This window comes from Cydia amplana, chromosome 16 (genome assembly GCF_948474715.1).
Source record: "Cydia amplana chromosome 16, ilCydAmpl1.1, whole genome shotgun sequence".
Lineage (NCBI taxonomy): Eukaryota > Metazoa > Arthropoda > Insecta > Lepidoptera > Tortricidae > Cydia > Cydia amplana.
The window spans coordinates 3,944,822-3,959,429 of NC_086084.1; the positions used below are offsets into that span (position 1 = coordinate 3,944,822).

At 36.0% G+C, this 14,608-nt stretch overlaps 1 protein-coding gene across 1 annotated transcript in view; it reads right to left on the reverse strand.

The window, feature by feature from the left end:
- The window catches only part of LOC134655401 (hemicentin-1), a 365,685-nt gene that overhangs the window by 119,765 nt on the left and 231,312 nt on the right, over positions 1–14,608 (reverse strand). The gene's annotated exons all lie outside the window — the stretch shown is intronic.

Below are 14,608 nucleotides of genomic sequence, written 5' to 3' on the forward strand. Positions count from 1 at the left end.
TTAAAGCATGAAACTTGGCACAGTTATTCCTTATATCAAAATAAGCCGATTAAGATCGGTAGCCCGAAGGAACCCCCCCGCTGGAGCCCGAGAGAAGGGGGGGGGGATCAAGTAGCGCCCCGCCCGGCTTCATTCTAAAAATTCTAACAGGCCCAGCTAACAGGTCATATTTGGTAACAATTTCGGATAAGTAAATCAATAACGTAGAATTCAATTTCTCGACTATATATTATGCCATCTTACTAAGACTAGGCTTATACACTATACTATACACTATACACTGGAGGGCTTCGTCACTTTTTCTTTAATAAATGACATCTATTTCAGTTTATAATTTATATAATATAGTAGTATGACTACTTAAAAAAAACACAAGTCAAAATATTTAATAAATTTGTTTGATTTGTTCCCAAAGTTGTACAGATTTAAAGTAAATTAATTCTACCATAAAATACCGTGCTCAATTGTATACTGGGCTATACATATAGTTAAAATAAAAATAGTTTTTAATGTTTTCATTGGGTATTACCCAAAATTACTGTTTTGTCATTTGGCGACCACGACCAGTGTGCATACAAATCATTAGCACAGAATAAGTAATAGTATTATCATACAGAACGGACACGCACCGCCCCGTCCCGATTCGGATTACCTCGCCCGCGACAGGCCGCGACATGAATGTGTGCGTAAGTCGCTCTACTGAGAACATGTCAGGATTCCGTCAGAAACTCAATGACGCGTGTACAGATGTGCCGCGCACACATATAAACGCAAATCATTTTTAATGTATGGCGTGTCCGCCCTGTCATTAGTGTGTCTTAATCATCATCAGAACGTTAAAAGTATACCTACTACATTCATCAGTCTGTTGATTTTGGGTAAATATTCAGACAGTACTAGTAAAGCTAGTGATGTGCCACGGTTACTAATATTAATATTTATGTTTACCCAGGCGGGAAAAATATCGAAATATGTGCCTACAAAGTTTCTGATTCAAGGGAATTTGGCCTTCGACATATGTCACAACCGTAGGTACAAGTATCAATAACGTGACATTAACAAAGGTTCAAAGGTTTCCATAATGACTCTACAATATTTAATCAAAAGCAAAAGTACCTGGAATTTTATATGGATAGTTTTTATTGTTTCCAAGAAATATAGTACGAAATTTAGCTAATCGTCTGAAAAATAATTAGACTAGTTAGGTACGAGTAGATAAATTAATAATTGGATTAATAATTTTGTTTCGTGTTTTATAATAATTGGATTAATAATTTCGTAAAATCGTGTATGCACGCGCGAATGCTACCTAACTGTAGTAACAGCCTCCCGGCCTGTGCTTATGAGGAACTCTCCCGCCAGGTAAATTATCCATAGAAATGTTCTCGATTTTTTCAGAACCAGTCGAGAATAAAGCACGTCACTACGTACGGCAATCCGATCGTATCGCCCCACGCCGTCCGAATGCGACGTTTCCATTGACATATATATCTCAGGGCTGGCCTTACGTGCACTTATAATGGAACTAGTTCAGCGGTGTCACTCACGTATTCGAGCCAATCGTGTAGTCTACGCAACTAGTTGCGACCAATCGCGCGCGTGATGCGAACTCATCAACCAATCGCGTTGCAGCGTTTTCACACCGCTGTACTGCTCATGCTCCATTCTTATTGCCCGTAAGGCTAGTCCTGAGATATGTATGTCAATGGATGTTTCCCTAATCTAAGTTCGGGCGCCATCCATCATGGTTCTTTTGAAAAGTTGCGACGGCCGGCCGGAAGCGAATGATTATTAAAAATGGGTGACTTGAAAATTATGGCGGATATTCGGTGTTATAGTGAGGTTGATTTATGGACTAATGGCTAATATTACCATAATGTCAAATACGTTTCCACTTTACCTTTGCACAATGTGTACGAAATCAATTTAATCATAAATACAGGATTATATTAAATTTTAAGTTTGGCGCCGTTAATTGCCTCTTAATTCAATTGTAATACTTTACGCCAGAATCACAAAAATAACTTAAAAAATACTTTTCCCCCAATATTTTCGCATGGAAAGGAAAGCTTGTTGTATTTTAAGAAATCGCTTGTTACTCGTACTCATTGTTATTTTCATCAAATCATTATTTTCAGTGAACTGAGATTGTTATATTTTCCTTATTATTTCGAAATAAATCTCTTAGATACCTTTTTTGTGTGTATATTCTCCCTTGTTGCCCTGCAATATACTCAATTGAATTTCTACGTAAGGGATCGTTACTAACATTCGTTACATACGGAAAATTTGCAAGGTTATTATGACATGAGTAAGTAAAGTATAAAATTAATACGAACGAGATATTTCACAATTTTTTTCCCGACGGCAAAGATTCAGTATCTCAAGAGGCTTATAGGAACAAGGAAGAAACAGAAGCCAATTAATCAAATAAATAACTGAATAATATCAAAGAAGTTGAAGTTACTTGAATGTTCACGTTAAACGTTAATTTTTTCGAGGGCATTTTCATTACTAAAACTGACGGTCAATGTCAAATCCCATACATTTTGTCAGGAATGTAACGGTTCACGTTAAATTATTGTTTGTTTGTTTGTTTAAATTTCAGGTTACCGAAGACTCGGGTTACATTAGCCCTAGAGAGTAACATTACCCACTGTCAAAACCCATTTTATTCAATTAATAAATTATTTAAATCGACACCCAAAGATTATCCTAAATTAATTATTAATCACATAATGTCGTTTTTTATATATTATTTAACCGTTAATATAAGTTTTTGTGGGTGGGTAATGCCCTTAGGCCTAATGTAACCCGAGTTTACGGTATTTCAGAATGTCGTTTGAAAATGAGAGCATAACTCAGATTGTATGGATGCGGCTTGGTTCGTTTGACTTTTAAGAGGGGGCTAACGCAAAATTTTACCTTTTGTATTGAACTTTTATACGTATTTAGAAGGGCAGATTTAAAGCAAAATCTAAAAGTTAAAATTGGCTTGATAGAAAAAATCACCAAAGCGAATCAAATTTTCGTTTATTTTCTATTCTATATCGTTACCCTGAATACTGTATCAGTATAATTTTAGTATAAAATAGCTAAATAGTCGAGGGATTTGACTAGAAAAAACACAACTAACTTTATAGTTACCTACTACTTTCAGAGTCAGTCATCGGAGTAAAACATTCAAATCCGCGCGTTCACCAATTCTTCCATCGCACGTTTCGCGCGGCGCGCCATATATTTTGTACCTTTCTAATTTCTTGGGTTTACGCCCCCTCTTAAACATAACAACTAATAATACATTGTCAAAAATGTTATCATTATCACACTGTTTAAAATCTGTCAAAGTTCCCCCAGAGCGTGCAAATCTTGTTTTTGCATAAAGGCGGCCATATTGACGACGTGAAAATGTCGCCGGGTGGAATAAACACATTTATCTTGGCACTTAATCTATTCATCCTGGGACCTGCGGATAGCCCACCTTATGGTTTGCTCCACGTAAATAGATTTATATAAGAGATATACTCATTCTGATGAACAGATCAGAAATTCTCACATTGTTACACCTTAATTATTTCATTGTAGGTATTTAATAGTTATGAAAAGTGGCATTTGTATTTAAAATTGATTTCATTTTGTCGTCACTCGCTGTACGATATAAGTACTTAATGGTAACAATGACGATTAGCGGATAAAAAAGCTTGGCTTCTAATAAATATTATATTCAGGCTATTGATACAAAAATCAATGAACAAAAATCATTGAAACAAACATAAAATGAATAGAAAAAAGTTAAAGTGATAAAAAAACAATCAGTCGAAAGTCATTTCCTTTTGCCATAACGGTCGTCGTAAAAAATCCTTCCAACCTTATTACATTTATTTTACAACTAACGACACGCCGCCAGACTGAAGAAAAGAAACAAGTCCTCAGGGAAGCCCTAGCCTTAAGTTTGCCGACCCCGAACTTTGACGTAAACTTAGTACTGACGTGTCATGTGTCTAGATTTAGTTTTGGTTGCGTGACAAAGTATGGGACATAATGGCAGTTAACTGTTGTTAACTTATGATAATTAGTTAATTACCTATTGGTACCTAGGTATTTGTAATATGGGCCTTGCTGCCTGATTTAAATTTCTAAATAAAATAAATAAATAATACCCAATTAATATCACTTAAGGTATTTATATTCGTGAAGCATGTGATTTTATCTCGCCATACATTAAAAGCATGCCATATTGATTGCCATGTAGACGCATGCAACTTTCGGACACGCGCTATGTCAAAAGACGTGATTTTATTAAATGTAAGTCTTCTTCTTCTTCCTCGCGTTATCCCGGCATGTTGCCACGGCTCATGGGAGCCTGGGGTCCGTTGGGGGGGGGGGGGGGGGGGGGGCTGGGGGTTTATTAAATGTAAGTATCAAAATTAAAAAGATACAGGCCGAAGTGGTTGTCAAAAGGCGCGTATCACGCGATAAGATGTAAATTTGGCAGAAAATGTACCTAATGAAGGTCGTACAGAATTGAGTACCTAGCGATCTACAATAAATAAGTATTACATTGTTTTGGGTTTTCTTTAGGTTAGACTACGTGCAGTCAAGGTGTTTTGCGCCACTTCGTACCTTGTCACAGTGACATATGAAAGCCACTATTACGCGTCTTATAATGAGGTGCGTTCGGATTCCAACCACAGCTGCAGTCACTGACCGGATTTTTGAAGTGAATGGCGGCAGTAATGCATTCAGCAATAATGTAGCCCTGCAATATTGCAGCAGCAGTGCAACTGCGGTCGGAATTTGAACATCACATTTAGTTAATGTTTGATCCTTTCGCATTTTCTCAAAGGTTAGCTGGAAGAGATCCCTTTTAGGGATAAGTTCGCCTTTGTACATAACATTCTTATTTTTGTTTTGTTTTGGCCGTTTTATGGAAACCTGTTTATGTGCAATAAAGTGACATACATACATACATTTACTGTGAAATCATGCGAAGCGGTATCGAGATCTAATTCCTTGACCGTATGAGTACGTTCAAACAACGCAAGTGAATCATATTTGTTTTTAGTTTATGTTAGTAAGGTAAACGTACTAGTGCTCGACATGCTAATGACCATTATATGGCACCCTGCTGTCACCTCTATTGACAATGACTTAAGTTTCAAGATGACATGTACTGGGACTGCGTCGAGCACCAGTACGTTTACCTTATTGGTGGATATTTTAATTACAATCAATTCCACAAGTTTAAATTGCATAACTTTAAAATACGCATAACTTTAACCATATTCAAGCGGTAACTTTCAACCCGTTCGCCACAGGCTAAAAGCCTATCTAAATATCACATCTTGAACGAGATTTTGTATAATAGGGTACATGGTCCCGGGGACCCGGAGGGTTCGGACCGCGGTTTGCGCGATAAACGAAATCCATTTTCTTGTGTATACAGGGTAAATCCATGGAGGGCATTATGGGTATCGGAATTTATTTTAACATTCCCATTTGCTAATACGGTCTTATTCATGTGGCATTTTTATTGAAATTCGCACTAGTTTCTCACTGGTGAGAACCACAGCAAAGACAATGTAATTTCAAAGGCATATATTTTGTCTCAGAACTGACAGACGTGATTTAAAACAAGTTTACATTATTTCTGTATTACCACATTATTGACAGAGACGTCTCCCATTTTTAGGGTTCCGTAGCCAAATGGCAAAAAACGGAACCCTTATAGATTCGTCATGTCTGTCTGTCCGTCTGTCTGTCCGTCCGTATGTCACAGCCACTTTTCTCCGAAACTATAAGAACTATACTGTTGAAACTTGGTAAGTAGATGTATTCTGTGAACCGCATTAAGATTTTCACACAAAAATTGAAAAAAAACAATTAATTTTTGGGGTTCCCCATACTTCGAACTGAAACTCAAAATTTTTTTTTTCATCAAACCCATACGTGTGGGGTATCTATGGATAGGTCTTCAAAAATGATATTGAGGTTCCTAATATCATTTTTTTCTAAACTGAATAGTTTGCGCGAGAGACACTTCCAAAGTGGTAAAATGTGTGTCCCCCCCCCCCCCCCCTAACTTCTAAAATAAGAGAATGATAAAACTAAAAAAAATATATGATGTACATTACCATGTAAACTTCCACCGAAAATTGGTTTGAACGAGATCTAGCAAGTAGTTTTTTTTTAATACGTCATAAATCGCCTAAATACGGAACCCTTCATGGGCGAGTCCGACTCGCACTTGGCCGCTTTTTCAATACTGCAGAGCTGCAACACTCGCTGCTGCATCGCCATCCGAATGTCACCTAGTGCAGCACTGAAAACTAAAACAAAAAACCCTATTCTTTTAAAAAGACATTTGTATTTGTAGTAGTCTGTATTATCTTGGAAGGAAAAAATAAATTAATGAACAGAAGAAGCAACTTCATTAGTATTTCTTTTGTTTTCAGAATATATGTTACCTGTTGTAGTTTTTCTAATAGAACTAAAGAACATGTACATTTGTGCAAAAACACTGTCTCTGTGTTGTACTTTTCCATTTCCAGAAATTACATTTTACTTCTCTAGCGTTATACTTTAACTTAATGCTAACTTTTTATCCTTCTGTGCACACATGTTTAGAGTTATAGTCTAGATATGAACTGTAAGCTAATATTTTGATTTCTGCATTTGTCTGTAACTTATTTTGTGAGCCAAATAAATAAAACAAATTACCAATAAATTACACTTACTTTTCATACAAGAGCTCCGAGTCAAACAAATTTAGGTTTCGAAAATGCTTACCTGAAAGAGAAACACATTTGGTTTAGCAAATTATTATTTGAACATTTGTAATGTTTTACTCAATAACTTTAATTAATTGTTATCAGTAATTAAATTTTGTTCTACATATATCAGATCTGAACACAGTGCCTGGTAGCACTCATTTGCATCCTATTAAAACCCAAGCAAAAACATAAACAGATAATAGGTATTTATTTATTTATTATATCCGAGTATAAGTACTTTCGTGACTTAGGACGTAAAGTGCCGACGTGCTTTTGTTTGTAATTTTTGATCCGACAGCACGCAACTTCATAGCGTATGAAATAAACGGATTTCTAAAAAAAAATTAGCGACTAAATAACAATTTCGAACGCGCGTCTAAACTTTTCCTAAAATCGCAACTAGCAAAAATTTTCAATATCTGTTCCTAGCATTCTGGAACAAGCACTGACGCTTGAAAATTCCGCTCAGTTATAAAAACAGAACGCCAACTAACATACAGTACTATAAAATAGCAAACTAAACTTATTCAACCAATGGATAATATAATGCATAACTTTGATCGTAAACACATAGGAGTTTACACTATAACGGTGGAGTTTGAGTTTTATTATTCCGGAATTGGTTTTGAAACAGTTACATAAATTCAAATATTTATCCCTGAGCTACGTATCTGTCATTTTATTTTTGGTGTAGCGCTGACAGGGGTTGAGGTGCGACGTCGCGCCGCTAAAATGAGACAGCTTGGATAATTAATAAACTAAATATATTATAGCTCAATTTAAGTAGATGCCCGGCTACGTAGACGCTTTAAGTAGATAGGTTATATCTACTTAAAGCGTCTGACATAATGGTCATAACTTTCTAATAAGTTTGTAAGTGCGACATAGGTACCTACAAAGTAAAAATTATGTAAATATGTTTAAAAGATAGAAAAGCTTAAATAGTACATATTGCCGTATTAATGCTGCCAACGTTAGTAAATCTTCATCTAAAAACAGATACCTCGCGTGTTCCCGCTGATGCTACTCGTTATGAAGTGAAAAGTGACCCGTTTTAAGTATTATAGGTATCTGGGGGCACGGTAGTGCCCCCGCCAAGACGAGCAAAGCGAAGCGCAAGGGCACTACCCACCTTTTCTCGAAGCGCTTCGTCGTTTTTTTGAACCCTCTTAACTTGGGTTTGGATTATACCAGATAAACAAAACAATCGGGATATGATGTTAATAGTAGACTTATTAAGCATAGAAAATTTCAATTGCATAGCTCTTATACTTTGGATTTTATTAATATCTAAAAAACCCCGATTTCGTCACTGACCAAGGCCAAGCCACATATTTTGACTAAGGTGTAGAGTCTGTGAAGGTAGGGCCTGTAGAGTTAGAAGCTTGGCTCTACAAGATATCTGATAACTTTTTGTCAGTGCGAGCCTTATGGTTTCGTCTTGGCAACATTTTACATGAAAATGTTTTTGGTGGGTTTAATATGTCTGTGTCTCACGGATACCTCTGTCTTTATTTTTACAAAAGATCTAATCTTATTATCTCAGTATTACTATGGAGTAAAAGCTTTTAAGAAAACTTATTATGTCAATTTTATTTTACTTTAAGCAACATTGTCATGTAAATCCGATGCTATAAATAAAACTCAGATAAAAACAAAAGTGCATTCAGTAACTAATGGCTTCAAGCCTTTTTGCGATTCTTTTTAGAATAGAAAATAGATGTTGGTTGGTGCTGCTAAAATAGAATAAAGCATGACTCAATTTAGAACGGTCCGGGTCCGGACCGAGGAGTCCGATATTTCCTTTTCTATGATGAGTAATCGGTGATCATAGTTTGATTAAAGGCCTGACATTAGGTGTTTATTTTAAGTTTTTCCGAGTTAAAATAAAAGCAAATCGGTGGTCAATAACAGATTACATACGAAAGAGTTAATAATTTTATAAAAAAGTTTTCCATTAATGCTCAGAAAACGTTTTTAGAGCTCTTGGCGAAAATTAAAACTACAACATAAAAAAATATACAAAATTGTCGCTTTAATTTTTTTTAAATATTACAGTCGATAGAATACATAATATACAATTTAATAAAACTTTATCTTAACCCATTTAGCGCTAATCACGACACGTTGTCGTTTTGCCTCTACGAACCATGTCATCGGCTACGACGTAGTGCTACGCCCGTAGCTCAGCGGTGAACGTGTTAATATTAGGGCTCGCGGTCGTGTCCGGGTTTCGTGTACACGTGTTCGGTACCCGTTTCCGTACTACACGTACACGGTTTTCTGACCCGTTCTACACGTGTAGACGGGTACACGTGTAATTAAGATCCGTGTATCCGTGTACCCGTGTACCCGTGTACACGGCGAAACGGATCTTAAATACACGCGGGTCTAACCCGTTCTTGACGTGTAGCGGAGATTAAAGTTATGTATAGCTTTAAATAAAACACAGATTCAGGGTCAAGAGCCCCGATTGTTTACCAGTTTTATCGGATTTTCAAATTCGGACTTGCAAGTTATATTTGACCCACTTCCGATGAAGCTGAAAATTTCCATACGTGTGTAAGTCGGGTGACAATGCAATATTAATGGAGCTGAACTGATGATGGAGACAGGAGGAGGCATATGAACTCTGTGATATAACAACCGAATTGTGTTTGGGGTTTTTAGAATATACTCGTGGAAAGAAAAGTACAGTCAGCGATAAAATCTTGTACCAAAAATGAATGTTTTGCCAAAAACTTATTTATTCTTTATTTGAATACTCCAGGACCCGCTTATTTTAATCGCTTAATATCGCTTTCAAATAATTGCTAAAAACGACACCGTTATTGGTAGAGTGAACAGAAATGAAAATATTTATTTTTGTGTACTAGTTAAAATATCAAATTGTATTATAAAAAGAAACATAAATGCTATTATTATTCGACACAGGCTGTGAAATGCTTTACAACGGTTCTCATTTTTAACACGCTTTTATTAGGTCGACCTGTATGTAACTAAATTGTAATGGAATCTTGCAAGTTGAATTTGATCCACTTCCCGGTTTCCGATTGAGCTGAAATTTTGCATACATATGTAAGTCGGGTGACAATGCAATATTATGGTACCATCGAGCTGATCTGATGATGGAGACAGGAGGTGGCCATAGGAACTCTGTGATGAAACAACGCAACCTAATTGTGTTAGGGGTTTTTAGAATTGTCTCGATGAGTATTAGTTGTCTGTCGTAAGAAAAGTACAGTCAGCAATAAAAGCGTGTAACAAAAATGAAATTTTTGCCAAAAACTTATTTTAAATTAAACAGTAATTTTCAAAGATATAAAAAATTGTTTTTCTACAAATTGTCACAAATGGTAAAGTGCTTGTTTCCATATAGAAAAGACCCATTAATCACAAAATTATTTGTAATACGTATGTAGTGACTGTTTATGGTGCATAATATTTTGATTTATTACTTTAAACTTAAAGTATCTACAAGTAAAATGTGAAGATTTCATTAGTTGATTTATTGATTGATTGATAAAAACTTCATTATATATCATATACCATACAATAATAAGAACGGCAGTTTTAAATCCCATCCTCATTCCCATTCTGACCCTTATTGTTTCAATACGTTAATTACAAATATACTACAGAACTGTTTATTTAAATATACTAAATATTCTAATAAATTATAACTGTTGTAAATGTAAAGAAATCGCATTCATTTTAACGCAGTTTTTGGTTTCACTATACGAAGTAGGAAGAAATGTACTTACTCAGGGGTCGTCATGGTGGGTGATTTTTGATGTATTGATAAGAAATGTCTTCCTATGGCTCCTGTTGAACCACCATGGCACGAGAACTCGTTATTTGCCCGGTCATTGCACAAAGAGCAATAGGCTTTGTCACCGGATCTGGCAAAGTTCCACACCCAAATTCTTCTCATTTTTTTAACAAAAATTAACAGTGAACTACAAAACAAAAACTATTAATAAAACAACAAAACGGTACGATTAACGTAGATAGACTTTAGTATCCAACTGACCAATAGGCGAACTGGAGTCTAACTAAAGTTCTATGAGATACTTTTTAAATCTTAGGCATAGATATTATTCATTGTTTGCTGTCTCTGTCACTAGTAAAATGCTTTTAAGAGCCGCGCGGCAACAAAACAATAGAATAATCCTACCTGAAAGATTACTTGTTGTATTTTTTTGCAGATGTGTCTAGCTTATCACAAAGAGATAAGACCAAAAGCACCAACGCACGTTGTAAAAACAACACGTTCTATTGAATGAAACTTCTGCACTTTGTTTATTATCTATTTCATATATTTTGTTTTTCACACGATATGGCAATTTAAAATACTTAATATCATTTTGTTAGTACCCCGTTCGTGGTAGTTTCAGTAAGCATAACTATCTACTTTTGTCTTAGTTAGATAATCATTTAGGTCGTTAAATATTAAATTATAAATATAGATTTCATTGCTATACGTATAAAATGCATGTACCTACCTAGACATAACAAATATGGAGTGCCCTAACAGGGTGTCATATATGTACCTACCGTCCTCAAATTATAACAGCTGATGTATAATGAGCATGACTATAGATGACAATACAATAAAGAATAGGTTTACTTTCATCATCAAAAAACTACATCAATGAAGAAAATTATATAAATGAACTCAACGGTACCTAAGTTATTGTTAATTTTAATTTAAGTAGAGTAAAACAAAACATATGAATTATTGAAACAAAGTCTACTTTATTATTGACATTACTAATCAATACCACGTTAAACTGCAAAGTAATCGAACTTTCCTAATCTCTCTTATATTCCACCGTATCTCTTCATAGCACGAATCTCTGCTACACGAAAATGAACGGTTGAACCCGCGGGTAAATAAGATCCGTTCTTTCGTGTACCCGTGTACACGGGTACACGGGTACCCGTGTAAACGTTTCTGGATCCGGGCGGGTTCGTGTAGTTCGGGTTCTTAGTACCGCCAGGCTTAAGAACACGGGTACCCGTGTCAGCGTGTAACACGTGTATCGGGAGCTCTAAGTTAATATCGTGTTTAAGAAGCTGCTCAACAGCCGGGCTGTTCAACTCAAACCAAATTAAATGAAAAAGCGGCCAAGTGCGAGTCGGACTCGCCCATGAAGGGTTCCGTATTTATGGGATTTATGACATATAAAAAAAAAACTACTTACTAGATCTCGTTCAAACCAATTTTCGGTGGAAGTTGCATGGTAATGTACATCATATTTTTTTTTGTTTTATCATTCTCTTATTTTACAGGGAGGTTACAGGGAGGGGACACACATTTTACCACTTTGGAAGTGTCTCTTGCGCAAACTATTCAGTTTAGAAAAAAAAATATATTAGAAACCTCAATATCATTTTTGAAGACCTATCCATAGATACCCCACACGTATGTGTTTGATGAAAAAAATTTTTTTGAGGTTCAGTTCTAAGTATGGGGAACCCCCAAAACTTAATTATTATTTTTTCTATTTTTGTGTGAAAATCTTATTAATGCGGTTCACATAATACATCTACTTACCAAGTTTCAACAGTATAGTTCTTATAGTTTCGGAAAAAAGTGGCTGTGATATACGGACGGACAGACAGACAGACAGACATGACGAATCCATAAGGGTTCCGTTTTTTGCCATTGGGCTACGGAACCCTAAAAAGTAAACTAATTCAAGTCTAATACGCTTGTTTTTATTGTTTATCGCTCACGCAATGTGATTGATGATTGTTATTTCAAAGGAACTATTAGAATATTAATTAATTCTCTAAAGAAGTACGACGCGCACGAAGTGTTAATAATACGAATTGATCCGTTAATGACTAGTTATACAGGGTGTCTAAGAAGTAACTGTATTCCCGTTGCCAGGGAGGTTTTGGGATTATACTGAGCAACTTTTACTATGGGACCAACACCGGAATCTGGAAAAAAATACTTACAAAGGTACCAATTAACGTTATTTGATTTATTTTAGTTTTAATTTTAACGTTTAAGTAGTTTCTTTTTTTCTCCATTTTGTTTGTTATTAATAAATAATTTTTATTAACCTTATAAAGATAAGTAGTTATGACGTTAAATTACAAGAGATGTATATAAATTACACAAATTGTATCAGACCTAAACTGGCTGACTTCTTTATTCTTAATAAAGTTAAAATATTGGTACAAGTGTTAGTTTTCATCATCAACCCAGTGGAAGCCCCATATAATGTACCTCTAGGGAGCTCTTGACACATATTTGGAAATAATTGATCCCATGATGGAATCCCATGAATTTAAAGCAACATAAGTTGTATATTATTTATGGCCTAATATTGAAAAGAAAACGTGAGTTTGAAAAATTTGCATTACCAATTAATTTTCTACCTACTTAAGGCAGTGCTGTTTTTCAGCCGTTTATTCCTCGAATTTATCGATGATTTTGTTCAAAACAATTACTCAGCAAAATACCTAAGCCGCAACGAACCCGCCAAAACAATCCAGTCTTTGTCGCCAGTTACAAAATTGTTTCCTCCAAAACAATGTCATTAGCCGCGACGTATTTACACGAGCAAGTGGCCGAAATTAATTTTGCTCCAAATGACATGGCTGGCAGTCTTTGAAGGACGATATAAAAGTTGGGTTTGTTTGAACAAAACGGGCAGACGTGCGTTGGACTTTATTACCTTTTTGCGGAGAAATTGGACTGAATCGTATGTTAAACAAGGAAACACGATATATTACATGAAAACGTGACGGCAAAAGCTATTTTTATTTTGTTTTTTATTTGCTTAGTTCAGGGGTCTCCAAATGCCGGCCCGCGGGCCAAATGCGGCCCGCGAGGCGGTTCATACTTTCAATCCGGCCCGCGGACAGCTAACGCGGAAGCCCACCGTGGTCAACTGTGGGTCTTCGCCTTACGATAGCCGACTTACCGGCGCAAAAAAAACCGATGGTGGCCCGCGTGAAAGTTTGTGGAGGCAATATGGCCCGCAGGTAAAAAAGTTTGGAGACCCCTGGCTTAGTTCATTGGTGGTGTCGTTATTTAAGTTATTTCATCAAAGGAAAGACAGTTTGAGACTGCAGACATAACGCTTCAAATGAGAATTGTTTTGTACATTTCTGGCTGACAATTCCAGCATTGAATGTTAACTTTCTAAAGTGCTATTGGAACTTGAGCTTAGATAATTACGCGGCTGCACGACGTCAAATGTTATTTCCATAGTTTGGTAAACTTACCGTGAGAACGGATACGAAGTTCGTTTCAAAGTTATCTAAGGACAAGTACCCGTACCATGACTCACCGACAGTGTTAAAACTTACAATACGCTATCGTCTATATAATTTACATTTTATACATCTCGCTCGCACTAATATGCGAGTATGACCGAGATGCATAGAAAGTAAGTTACGTTCTCGATAGCGTTTATGTCAGTGCCAAATTGGAGGTCACACTGAACCGTCATACGCAGCCGCATACGCGACAACGCCATTGTGTCGATATGAAAAGTCTGCCGTATTCGAACTTCAAGATATTCACAAGAGACGACACGTACTAGATCCATTCTAGATACGTTATAGTTTAGATCTCAACTAGTTCTATTTTGCAGCGCAATTCGGGCAACCAATGTCACTTTTACGATAGATCGTGTTAGATATCTTTAGATGTGAATTAGATCTCTAAGTAATATCTTGTGGAAATCGTTCAAGAGTATCTCCAGAATCGCGGAAATGTCAAATTTGACAGGTTAGATCTTAAACATATCGTTATCATATCTTGGCGATGTCTAAAAGATATCTAATAGATGTCTATTACAAAATCCGAA